At 36.2% G+C, this 14473-nt stretch overlaps 1 non-coding gene across 1 annotated transcript; it reads left to right on the forward strand.

The window, feature by feature from the left end:
• The first annotated feature begins 12084 nt into the window (after positions 1-12084).
• Positions 12085-12191, forward strand: LOC126005685 (U6 spliceosomal RNA). Its single transcript, XR_007494725.1, has one exon. It is a non-coding gene; the product is annotated as a U6 spliceosomal RNA (small nuclear RNA).
• The last annotated feature ends 2282 nt before the right edge of the window (positions 12192-14473 follow it).

Raw genomic sequence — 14473 nt, forward strand, 5'->3', positions numbered from 1 at the left:
AATGAAGTACAGCGCATTTAGGTAAGTTTTCCAAAGCTTTACTATATACACGTAGCAAAAGCAAAGAAAGAGAATTAGACTTTCTTTTCATCCTGTTCTTAAGATTACCAACATAATTTAAATCATTTTAATAAGTTGATGAGTCTTTATGCACAACACTTTGATGTATACTCTACATTAGAAGAATGAGAAGATATGGTATGATTTTCTATTATTAATGGATAAATTAAAAAACCATAATGTCTAGATAAGGAACTTTCAGCCATTTCATTTAAAGATAGATATTAGCGGGCCAGAGAGATGGCATTGCAGTAGGGCGTTTGCCTTGCATGCAGCCAATTCTGGACAGACTGTGGTTGGAATCCCGGCATTCCATATGGTCCCATGCCTGCCAGGAGCGATTTCTGAGCACAGAGCCAAGAGTAACCCCTGAGCACCCTCAGTTGTGACCCAAAAACAAACAAACAAACAAAAGATATTAGCAATAGTACTAGGATATGAAAAATAATACATGTAATGTAACACTTATATATAATATAGGAATATAATATATATTTTGCTTGAGATAGTCAAAATGTGGCAAAAATAATAAAGGGTAAATATTTTTAAGTTTGGAAGATCTTTTTTAACTGAAAAAAGATACAAAAAGTTTCGAAGACAGGGACCTTTGAAGGCTTTTAGGTAATGTTGTCAGTTGTGGATGCCAAGACACATTATTCTAGTAACAGAATGCAGAATAGACTGGAAAAGAAAGATAAGTGAAAGTTAGTCATTGGGAGAAATACATCAAGTTTAGAACTAAGACAAGCTTTTGAAATATTACGGTGAAAATGAGGGCCTGAATTACCAACGTAGTAATGGACTAGAGAAAATAAAATAAACAGGGCATATAGTCTCGAAGTGAATAAATGTGAAGCGAGGTCAAAGATAAATAGATCTAAGCAAAAAAATATCCAACAAGCAATAACTAATTGCCAGGTTAAATGTCCACATAAGATAAAAAAAAAGAGAGAGATTCAGAAAAGTCTAAAATTAATCACACTAAAGCTTGGTTTAAAGTGATGCCTAAAAACTTATGTGTAAAATTTTTCATATTTCTTAATATTTATTTTGTGCAAGTTGGATGGTCACTACTTTCATTAGAGAGTATTTTTAATGCCTCAATGTGATTTCTGACTTCTTCATATCAATATCTTGGGTATTTGTCAAATGAAATCTAATTTTTTATGATACGTTTATATTTTTCTTATTTAATCTATTTGCCAAGATATTAATTATATAGCTTTGGCTCATGCACTATCTAGACATCTCCTAAACAATTAACTTATTGAAACATCCTTTTTTCTAAATGTCTTAATATCTAATTGGAATTAAACATAGTTCCAAATTCTAGTATCATTTTTTTTTTTTTTTTTGGTTTTTGGGCCACACCCGGCGGTGCTCAGGGGTTCCTCCTGGCTGTCTGCTCAGAAATAGCTCCTGGCAGGCACGGGGGACCATATGGGACACCGGGATTCGGACCAACCACCTTTGGTCCTGGATCGGCTGCTTGCAAGGCAAACACCACTGTGCTATCTCTCCGGGTCCAAATTCTAGTATTCATTATTTTTATACTCACAATAGTTAAGTTAATCAACCCAGTTATAAAGCCCAGTTATGAGGATAAAAATATTTATTCTACACAAGTAATACATAACAGAATTCCTCAACTTTTGTAAACTGTAACATATTTACAATTTAGCAACTTGCATTAACAAGAAAATTCTATTTATCATCTTAATCATGTTTTTGTTGCAATTGTAATAAAAGATTTTCCTCTAACCATGTGGCTTCAATGATTACTGACTGCTATGGGGAAATTCATTTTTTAAAGGGACAAGAACTGGAAAATTCTAAATGCACATTAAGAAAGTGCTGGCATCGAAAAATAAAAATAATTATAAAAACTGCCTAAGGACTAGAATAAATGGAATTTTTTTAATAATGATCCTTTCTATACACAGAAATTTCTTCTGGAACTTCCCCAATATTTTGTAGATTTGTTCAGAATTAAAATTCTCTACTGACATGCCAAACAGTAAGTAACCAAACTATTTTCACTGGATTCCACATCAAGAAAATTAAAATAAGTTAAAGCATAATGTGAAAAAAAATAAATAATATATAAATTTTTAAATTACATGTGTAAACTGTATATTATTCCAATAGGAAAATTAGAAATAAAATAGAGAAAGGAATTTGGTATTTTCAACAAAATTTTTTACAAAGTATCTGACTCTAAACTCTCACAGTAATTAAGTTTTATTTCCAAACCACGTATTTTTGCTTTTGGTTTTGAGCCATACTCAGCGATTTCTGAGCAGAGAGCCAGGAGAAACACCTGAGCACTGCTGGGTGTGCCCACCCCCAAAAAATACCCCCAAAAATAAAATCAAAAGATAACTGCTACAAAAATATTAAGGACAATTATGAACAAGACTGGGCAAAAGAATTTAATGACTTAAATGTAATAAAATAATACTATAAAATTAATTAATTTATATATTTGATTAATACTTTGGGGTCCAGCAATAATACAATGGGTAGGGTATGAGTGCAGTAAACCCAGGTTCAATCCCTGGCATCCTCTAAAAACCACCACCAGCTCAGAGCCAGGAGTTACCCCTGAGCACTGCTGTGTGTGATCCAAAATAATAAAACAAAACAAATAAAATTGAATAAACAAATAATACTTTGGAAAGTTTATCATCATTAAGGATTTCATAATTAATAAGATATTAAAGGCAAAGTTGTTTCACAAAAGAACCTTGGGACTATTTAAAAGAAATAATACAAAATCAAATTGTCTCTCACTGAAAATAAAATCTAGAAAAGAGAAATGGAAAAGATGCTCAATACAATTATATAGAAATGATATTATAGTTCTGTCAATTAAATTTTGATCATTTGCGGACCACAAATTGACTGAAGTCCCAATAACTTTACTTTATATAGTTTAGATAAATCTTTAATATTCAGGCTTGTGTAATTTTATTTTGTGTCATTCACACAACTATAAAGTTGAAAAACACTTTTTTCAGAACATATTTATCATTATGATGCATAGGATTGTATTTTGGTGTCAAAATAAGGAAATAGAGAAATATAGATCAATGTACCTCATGAATATATGTGTAACATTTTACTAAGAGTTTAATAGATAAAAACCGGCCGGCAGACTGCTGCAGAAGCTGGATTCCCTGCTTGGGACATCAGGCGGGGAAAAGACACGAATCTAAGCCTGCGCAGAGGGGCCCAACTGTGAGTGTGAACTGTAAATATCTGTCTACTGTCCTCTTGTGTGAAACTCTTGGGAGTGGGGCAAAAGAGGCTCCATCAGAGCACGGCCGCTCCGCTTCGCTACGCGGCCGTGCGCTCCTTCTAAGAAAAGAACACCATTGCAACAATAAGAAAAAATCACAATAAGAACTGTGCTATATCAGAGAAGCAAGCATTTCTCTCTGGACTGTCTTCTCTGTTGCATGCTCGGGCCTAAGATTTGACCCAGTGTGAGGCTTCATCCACGGAGGACTCCCCTCCCTTAGAGGCAAGTCAGCCCATCCAGAAAGGGAGGAGCCAGAGGAGTGTGCTGCCTACATCATATAGACAATGAATACCACCACAACACGTAGAAAAACCCACAATACAAGTGTGACAATGGGGAAACAACGCAGGCCAGCATCAGACATAGAGAATGAAGATGACAATTCTGAGGACCAGATAATGACTGAACAACTAATCAATCTCTCAGATAAGGACTTTAGACTAGCAATATGGAAGGTGCTCAACAGACTCCAAGAAACCATGGATCGAGTTGAACAGAACACTAATAAGAACCAAGAAAATATGAAGGCAGAAATGACAAAACTCCAAACTGAAATAACATGTCAACTAACAGGACTGAAAAAGTCAGTAAACGAAGTGAATGACAAAATGGATAAGCTCTGGGACAGGGTATCAGAAGCTGAGAATAGACTTGGTGCTGTGGAAGATGAGATACATAACAATTCCATACAGCAGGAGAGATTGGACAAAAAACTTAAAGCAAATGAGCAGACAACGGAAAAATTAGTCAAAGAATGGGAACAGATGAAAATAGAAGTCTATGATAAGATCAACAGAAACAACTTAAGAATCATTGGCGTCCCAGAGACCCAGGAAGAAAATTCCCAGGAAGAATCAATGGTCAAGAACATCATTAAAGAGAAACTTCCAGAGCTAAAGAATATAGGTGATCAAATCCTGCATGCTCGAAGAGTACCAACCAAAAGAGACCCCAGAAAAACCACCCCAAGACACATCCTAGTCACAATGACAAATCCCACAGATAGAGACAGAATTCTGAAAACAGCAAGATCAAAAGGGGAAATTACACTCAAGCAAGCATCCTTGAGATTTACAGCAGACCTGTCACCAGAAACACTCAATGCCAGAAAGTAGTGGTGGGATATTGTGACAAGACTGAATGAAATGAATGCTTCACCCAGAATACTATACCCAGCAAAACTCACTTTCCGGTTTGACGGAAGAATACATGGTTTCACTGACAAAAAGCAGCTCAGAAACTTTACAGACACAAAACCAGTCTTAAGAGAAAAACTGAAAGACCTAATTTAAGACAAGACTAACCAAAAGACACCAAATTTCGATATAAAGATGGCATTAAATCCCAGGACAATTCTTTCTCTAGACGTCAATGGTCTAAATGCACCAGTCAAGAGACACAGAGTGGCTAAATGGATCAAAAAACTCAATCCAACCTTCTGCTGCCTACAAGAAACACACCTGAATAGTCAGAACAAACATAGACTCAAAATAAAAGGCTGGAGAAAAATCATCCAAGCAAACAACACCCATAAAAAAGCTGGAGTGGCCATACTAATATCAGATAATGCAAACTTTATACTCAGGAAGGTTGTAAGGGACAAAGATGGACATTTTATATTAATCAAGGGGTATATAGAGCAGGAAGAATTCACTCTCCTAAACATATATGCACCAAATGAGGGGCCAGCAAAATATTTAATACAACTGTTGACAAATCTGAAAAATAATATCAATAACAACACAATAATTGTGGGGGACCTTAACACGGCTTTGTCAACACTGGGTAGGTCAACCAGACTGAAACCCAACAAGAATATACTAGACCTGAGGAGAGAAATGGAAGAAAGAGGCCTAGTGGATATATATAGGACACTCCACCCCCAGAAACCTGGATACACATTCTTCTCCAATGTACATGGGACATTCTCCAGGATAGACTACATGCTGGCACATAAAACATATCTTCATAATATCAAGAGGATAGAAATTTTGCAGACTACCTTTGCTGACCACAAGGCTCTGAAATTATTTGTGAATTCCAAAGGGACTCAGAAGAAAAACATTAAAACCTGGAAGTTAAACAGCCTCATACTCAATAACCAGTGGGTCCGAGATGAAATCAAGGAGGAAATCAAAATGTTCCTGGAAACAAATGACAATAAAGACACAAACTATCAGAACTTATGGGACACAGCAAAAGCAGTACTGAGAGGAAAATTTATAGCTTTGCAAGCACACATCAGGAAGGAAGAAGGAGCTTACCTGAGTAGCTTAATGACACAGCTAATAGAACTAGAAAGTGCTCAACAAAAGGACCCAAAAATAGGAAGACAGAAGGATATAACAAAGCTGAGAGCAGAAATCAATGAAGTGGAAACCCAAAAAACAATCCGAAAGATCAACGAAAGCAGAAGTTGGTTCTTTGAAAAAATAAACAAGATTGATAGACCACTGGCAAACCTAACAAAGAAAGAGAGAGAGAGAAACTTGATAACTCGTATTAGGAATGAAAAAGGAGAGATCACTACTGATATGACAGAGATTCAAAGGGTAATCAGAAACTACTTTGAGAAACTCTACGCCACTAAAAATGAGAACCTGGAAGAAATGGATAAATTCTTGGACTCTTATAATCTTCCACGGTTGAAGGAAGAGGATGTAGCATATCTAAACACCCCCATCACCATTGATGAAATCAAAATGGTAATCAAAGGTCTGCCGAAAAACAAAAGCCCAGGCCCAGATGGATTCACTAATGAATTCTTTCAAACTTTCCAAGAGGAACTACTACCAATCCTGGCAAGACTCTTTCATGAAATTGAACAAACGGAAACACTTCCAAATAGCTTTTATGAAGCCAACATCACCTTGATACCTAAACCAGACAGAGATGCTACAAAAAAAGAAAATTACAGACCAATATCGCTGATGAATGCCGATGCAAAGATCTTCAACAAAATCCTGGCTAATAGGATTCAATGCCTCATTAAGAAGATCATCCACTACGATCAAGTAGGTTTCATCCCAGGAATGCAAGGCTGGTTTAACATCCGTAAATCCATCAACATCATACACAACATCAATAACAAGAAAAATAAAAACCACATGATCATATCAATAGATGCAGAGAAAGCATTTGATAAGGTCCAACACCCATTCTTGATCAAAACTCTCAGCAATATGGGAATGGAAGGAACCTTTCTCAATCTAGTTGAAGCCATCTACCACAAGCCAATGGCAAATATTATCCTCAACGGAGAAAAACTAAAAGCCTTCCCTCTAAATTCTGGTACAAGACAAGGCTGTCCTCTCTCACCACTCCTATTCAACATAGCACTGGAAGTACTTGCTATAGCGATTAGGCAAGAAAAAGATATCAAGGGAATTCAGATAGGAAAGGAAGAAGTCAAGCTCTCACTGTTTGCAGATGACATGATACTCTACTTAGAAAACCCTAAAGACTCCACCAAAAAGCTTCTAGAAACAATAGACTCATATAGCAAGGTGGCAGGCTACAAAATTAACACACAAAAATCAATGGCCTTTCTATACACCAATAGCAATAAGGAAGAAATGGACATTAAGAAAACAATCCCATTCACAATAGTGCCACACAAACTCAAATATCTTGGAATCAACTTGACTAAAAATGTGAAGGACCTATACAAAGAAAACTATAAAACTCTGCTCCAAGAAATAAGAGAGGACACGCGGAAATGGAAACGCATACCCTGCTCGTGGATTGGCAGGATTAACATCATCAAAATGGCAATACTCCCCAAGGCATTATACAGATTTAATGCTATCCCTCTAAAGATACCCATGACATTCTTCAAAGAAGTGGATCAGGCACTTTTGAAATTCATTTGGAACAATAAACACCCTCGAATAGCTAAAGCAATCATTGGGAAAAAGAATATGGGAGGAATTACTTTCCCCAACTTTAAACTGTACTACAAAGCAATAGTTATCAAAACAGCATGGTATTGGAATAAGGACAGGCCCTCAGACCAGTGGAATAGACTTGAATACTCAGAAAATGTTCCCCAGACATACAACCACCTAATTTTCGATAAAGGAGCAGGAAACCCTAAATGGAGCAGGGAAAGCCTCTTCAACAAGTGGTGTTGGCACAATTGGATAGCCGCTTGCAAAAAATTGAACGTAGACCCCCAGCTATCATCATGCACGAAGGTGAAATCCAAATGGATTAAAGACCTCGATATCAGCCCCAAAACCATAAGATATATAGAACAGCACATAGGCAAGACACTCCAGGACATTACAGGCATCTTCAAGGAGGAAACTGCACTCTCCAAGCAAGTGAAAGCAGAGATTAACAGATGGGAATATATTAAGCTGAGAAGTTTCTGCACCTCAAAGGAAATAGTGCCCAGGATACAAGAGCCACCCACTGAGTGGGAGAAACTATTCACCCAATACCCATCAGATAAGGGGCTAATCTCCAAAATATACAAGGCACTGACAGAACTTTACAAGAAAAAAACATCTAATCCCATCAAAAAATGGGGAGAAGAAATGAACAGACACTTTGACAAAGAAGAAATACAAATGGCCAAAAGACACATGAAAAAATGCTCCACATCACTAATCATCAGGGAGATGCAAATCAAAACAACGATGAGATACCACCTCACACCACAGAGAATGGCACACATCACAAAGAATGAGAACAAACAGTGTTGGCGGGGATGTGGAGAGAAAGGAACTCTTATCCACTGCTGGTGGGAATGCCGTCTAGTTCAACCTTTATGGAAAGCGATATGGAGATTCCTTCAAAAACTGGAAATCGAGCTCCCATATGATCCAGCTATACCACTCCTAGGAATATACCCTAGGAACACAAAAATACAGTACAAAAACCCCTTCCTTACACCTATATTCATTGCAGCACTATTTACCATAGCAAGACTCTGGAAACAACCAAGATGCCCTTCAACAGATGAATGGCTAAAGAAACTGTGGTACATATACACAATGGAATATTATGCAGCTGTCAGGAGAGATGAAGTCATGAAATTTTCCTATACATGGATGTATACGGAATCTATTATGCTGAGTGAAATAAGTCAGAGAGAGAGAGAAAAACGCAGAATGGTCTCACTCATCTATGGGTTTTAAGAGAAATGAAAGACATTCTTGCAATAATAATTTCCAGACACAAAAGTGAAAAGAGCTGGATGTTCCAGCTCACCATAGGAAGCTCACCACAAAGAGTGATGAGTTTAGTTAGAGAAATAACTACATTTTGAATTTTCCTTATAATGAGAATGTATGAGGGAAATGGAGAGCCTGTTTAGAGTACAGGCGGGGGTTGGGTGGGTAGGAGGGAGACTTGGACATTGGTGATGGGAATGTTGCACTGGTGATGGGTGGTGTTCTTTACATGACTGAAACCCAAAAACAATCATGTATGTAATAAGGTATTTAAATAAAAAAATAAAAATTAAAAAAAAAAGAGTTTAATAATTTTGTTAGTGATACATAGCCACTGGATTAATTTTGTTTTAGGAATTAAAATATAATTCAATGTTTAAATTTAATCAATATAATTTAATACAATATACTATAATAACAGGTTAAAATATTCTGAAATATTGAGCCTGTGTTATGAGGGAGAAAGAAAAACAGAGGGGGGCCAGAGTGGTGGCATTGGTAGGGCATTTGCCTGGCATGTTGCTGACCTAGGACGGGCCTTGATTCTATCCCCCAGCGTCCCATATGGTCCCCCAAGCCAGGAACCATTTCTGAGCACATAGCCAGGAATAACCCCTGACAGTCACGGGGTGTGGCCCAAGATACCAAAAAAAAAAAAAAAAAAAAAAAAAAGATGTAGTAAAATAAAATATTTCTTTTTGTACTTTACAAGTTTTATATAAAAAATACTGGCCTCCAAATGAAAGAAATACAGAGCTAAATTTATAAAACTATAACACACATATATATATATATATATACATAGAGAGAGAGAGAGAGAGAGAGAGAGAGAGAGAGAGACTCAGTGAGCACACTGGATTATAGAGTAATATATAAAGTAATATATAAAGATCAATTTTATTTCTATAAGGAAAATACAATCCAAGTATCAATTAATACAATCACTGATTTAACAAGATATAATGAGAAATTTTGTGTTTAAAATTGCAGGTCCAGAGAAATAGTATAGAGGATAATCTTGCAGTCATCCAGCCCTGGTTAAATCTCTGGCACTACATATACTCTCTTGAGCATAGTCAGGTATGACCTGAAAACAATAAATAAAGTACAAATATCATGATAAAAGAAATCAAAAGAGACCTATTATGATCAGAAACAAACATTATTTACAAATTTGTTTCTTTTGATTCTTTTAAATGTCTAGTATAAATTAATAAATGTATCTTAAAATTATTATAAAATGTAAAATAACTAGAATAGTTAGAATGACTTTTAAATAAAAATAATTTAAAGAGAACAGTTGATCACAAGTCATCAACACAGCAATAACATTAAAGAATATTGTTACTGAAGATATGTCCCAAATTTCAATAAAACAGAAGACAAATACCAAAACAATAGGACTATACAAAACAAAAAGTTATTTTAACAAAAATGCAGAATTATTTGAAGAAGCATGATGCAATTTTCGACAGACAAAACTGAAATGGGGACATCATCAGCTAAATATTTTGAATATAAATTACCTTATTTAAAGACCATTATCCACAGTTGAAATAGATGATCCATATATTTGTTTCCAGGTAAGTGGGAGAAGAATTATTAAAAAAAAAGAAAAAAAAGAGGGAGAAGGGGCAAGAAAGAAAAAATACAGCAGTAATAAAATTAGTAAAACTTATTGTATCTCACAATGAGTGCATTGTCAGAAGATTTAGTAAGTTCTTGTAGCTAGTTGATCACTCTCTTCTGCTATTTATAAACAGTTGGTGGCTTCATATACACATTGGCTTCTAAATTGGTGTGCTCCTACTGGGATGAAAGTAATAAAAACATTGGAGTTGTCACATGACTGTGTATTATGCAACATGGTTCGGGAATTCCTATCTCTATTGCTGATACTGCAGCTTTTATAGAATATGCTTTTAGCTATCATGGCTTCTGAAAGGTATATCTGCAGAGTCTTACATGAATGGTGAAACTCAGCCAATGGTAAAGTGGTAATTGTGCAGTAAGTGTGGCTTCAGCACATAAGGACTTGTTGCAGGGACTTGGTCTTCCCTTTCCTCCTGAGATTAGCAAACATATTTTTAAATAATAAACCAGAAGGCCAGATAGAAAGATCAGATGATGAAGCACATAATCTGGAGTAAATGCAGCCCCGAGTTGGATTTTCTCCATGGCAAGGTCCCTCAGCACTGCTAAGCATAGCCTTGTTGGGCCACTAGGCTCCACTACTTTACTACAAGACCCCAGCAGAATTGAAAATATTCTTATTTTTTTTCTAAAATATACAGAAGGATGGGAATTAGTTTTTCTTTAAATTCTCTACAGCTCTCTATAAAAACACCAACCTGACCAAAAGACCACGTATGTTGAGAATTGGACCACTATTTCCAGGACGTATTTGTCATGATGGTGGCAAATCTCCCTGCAACTTCTCATACTTCCAGAAGCCCTAGCAGGTAAAACCATTTCCACAAAATTAATAGTATCAGCAAAAGTCCTTGCAAATGTGGCTACTTGACAACTCTAATTTTTTAAATACTGTCATCTCAGGAAGAAAGCACCAATTTAGATGTCAATGTGTATCTGAAGTCACATAATGTTTGGAGACAAACAAGCAAAAACCAGAATAATTAATTAGTAACAAGATTACTAAAGCTTCTCATTACTAAACCTTCTGATAATGATTTAATAACTTCATTGAGAGATATGATATTTTTCACAAATTTTCTTATAGCTGTAGCCCTTCTTTCTTTTCTTCATTTTTCTTTTGGTTTTTGGGCCACACCCGGTGACACTCAGGGGTTACTCCTAGTATTGCACTCAGAAATCACTCCTGGATTGGGGGACCATATGGGAAACTGGGAGATCAAGCCGCTGTCCATCCTAGGCTAGTGCGGGCAAGGCAGATGCCTTGCCACTTGCACCACTGCTCCGGCCCCATTCTTTTTTTTTTTTTTTTTAATAATTTCACTTCCACTTAACTGGAAACAAATGTATTAAGATCAACTATGCCAACTACATGATACAGTGTCTTTAAATAAATTAATTAAAATAAATAAAAGATCTGACTAGTAAATCATCTACTCCCCATTTTTTGATTGGAAGTAGGGGATGGAGGTGTTTAATCATTTTAAAATATTTTCCTTATTAGCAATTACTCTGTTCAAACAGTCTTCTCCCTCATGAATCAATATTGTGATATTATAAAATTCCAAAAATGTATCCGTACTTTCTATATTTTCCAATTTGTGACATAAAGGTTTTTTAATTTGAATTTATTTATTTTTTGTAATTTTAATATAATTTTTATGTTGATCATAATGGCTTACATATTGTTGACAATAATATTTTAGGTCATATTTACATAAAATCAGGGGTCCTCTGTGCCTGTCAGGAGCAATTTCTGAGCACAGAGCCAGGAGTAACCCCTTAGTGCCACCGGATATGACCCAAAAATTAAATTGAGGAGACAAAAATGGATGTACCAGAATCAAACAGTCGTATGAACATTGAGTAGAAATAAAAAAATGATCAGTGCTCGCTTCGGCAGCACATATACTGAAATTGGAACGATACAAAGAAGATTAGCATGGCCCCTGCGCAAGGATGACACGCAAATTCGTGAAGCGTTCCATATTTAAAAAAAAAAAATGATCAGACTAAAAAACCAAATCCAAAGTCAATGCCAACAGAATCGATACCCAATCTTTAACAAGCTATACACAGCAGGGACCATTTATAACAGTCTGGGGGGGGGGGCAAAGAAGAGGGGTGCGGGGAACAGAGTTGGAGGGAAGACAACACTGGTGGTGGGAATACCCCTGATTCAATGTCACTACGTATTTTTTCGGTTTTTTGGAGCACACCCATTTGATGCTCAGGGGTTATTCCTGGCTAAGCACTCAGAAATTGCCCCTGGCTTGGGGGGACCATATGGGACGCCTGGGTATCGAACCGCAGTCCTTCCTTGGCTAGCGCTTGCAAGGCAGACACCTTACCTCTAGAGCCACCTCACAGGCCCCGTCACTATGTATTTTAAATATTACTGTGAAAGACTTGTAACTCACGTTTTTCACAATAAAAATTATTATCCTTAGGGATCTTATACAGGATCACAGGTAAAGAATACAATGGGAAATCACTGACTCCAATGGAAACATCTCATAATAATATGTTTTAATGCCTTATTCTTACTATATTTAAAATAACCTCTCAGCTTTTCTGTCCACAGGCATTCTTGGATACAAAGGGTGGATAAACTAAGATGGCATCTCGGGGCTCAGTCACACGAGATACCATACCCAGCTTGCACTACAAGAATGTCCAGAGAAAACTCTTTAACATACACTTTATCTCTAGTTTATGCCTTCTTTTAGGATTTAAAGCAGGTGACCAGTCAGACCACCGAAGCAGCAACTGTGACCTACAGACTCATTCTACAGGCCCTACTCATTGAACACATTCAAGCAAAGTAGCATTCCCTTCCCCTTTTTTTAATTTTTGGGTCATATCCGGTGGCACTAAGGGGTTACTGGCTCTGTGCTCAGAAATTGCTCCTGACAGGCACAGGGGACCATGAAAAAAAAAATTAGCATTTCCCTCCTGCTTATTTTGGATCCCCTTTGTTGATATTTTTTCTTAGCTTAAGATCTGCAGAGCATTTAATACTTTTTCCAAAACTGGTTTCACAGTTACACATTTTTTAAGTTGTTGTTTGTCTTAAAAATTTGTGTCATTCCTTCAACTTTGAGTGACAAAATAGATGGGTAGTGAAGAGATGCTTACTTCATTCAGCTTCTTTGCTGAATATCCTTTCTAGATACTATGGTTTGCACTATTGTTAAGAAAGGGATACTGTGTATGTCACTTTATCTCTATCCAACATGCAATTATTGTCACGAGTGATAAGTTCCAATTATTATTGTCATAGAGTCTCCTTCTTTGTCCTAAGTGCACTGCTCCACTCTTTATGGTAAGCTTCCTACCATTTACTGGTCCTCCTGGAACTACTCTTTATTTTCCCCTGGATATTATTACCACATTGGCTTTCATTTTTCTATACCCTATAAATGATTGAGATTATTCTATGTCTATCCCTCTCTCACTCATTTATTCAGCATACTCTTCATATCCACTTGTGTATAAGCAAATTTCATGACTTCATTTTTCCTAATAGCTACATAGTAAGTATTCCATTGTGTAGATGTACCACCTGGATTTTTTTTTTTCAGATTCTCGCTACTGTAAATAGTGCTGCGATGAATATAGACCTACAGAAGGCATTTTTGTATTGTGTTTTTTGTGTTCTTAGAGTATATACCTAGATGTGACATTGCTGGATCATCTGAAAGCTAAATTTCTAGTTTTTAAGGAATATATAGTTTTCCAAAAAGGTTGTTTTGCTCTTTGTGATGTATGTAAGTCTCTGTGGTCTGAGATTATATTCCATTGTTGTTTGAAATGCATCTTCCTGGTGATTAGTTATGTGGAACATTTTTTTTTCATGGGCCTTTTGGCCATCTGTATTTCTTTTTTCTAAAAATGTTAATTCATATCTTCTCCCAATTTTGTATGTGATTAAATGTTTATATCTTGCTGATTTTTGTCAGTGCCTTGTATATCTCAGATTCTAAACCCTTATCAGATGCGTTCTTGGTGAATAGTCTTGGTGAATAGTTTCTCCCATTCTATGTGCCAAGGTTTTCTTTGAGGCACAGTAGCTTTTCAGCTTTGTAATCACATTTGTTTCATATTTTTCACTGGTGATGTTTCTTCCTTGAAGATGCCTTTAATTTCAGTATTATGGAGTGTTCTGCCTACATTTCTCCTCTATACACCTTATGATTTCAGGTCTGGTATTAAGGTCTTTAATCCCATTTTATTTTACTTTTATACATGGTGTTAAATAGAGATCTGAGTTTGA

Source organism: Suncus etruscus, chromosome 3 (assembly GCF_024139225.1).
Source record: "Suncus etruscus isolate mSunEtr1 chromosome 3, mSunEtr1.pri.cur, whole genome shotgun sequence".
Lineage (NCBI taxonomy): Eukaryota > Metazoa > Chordata > Mammalia > Eulipotyphla > Soricidae > Suncus > Suncus etruscus.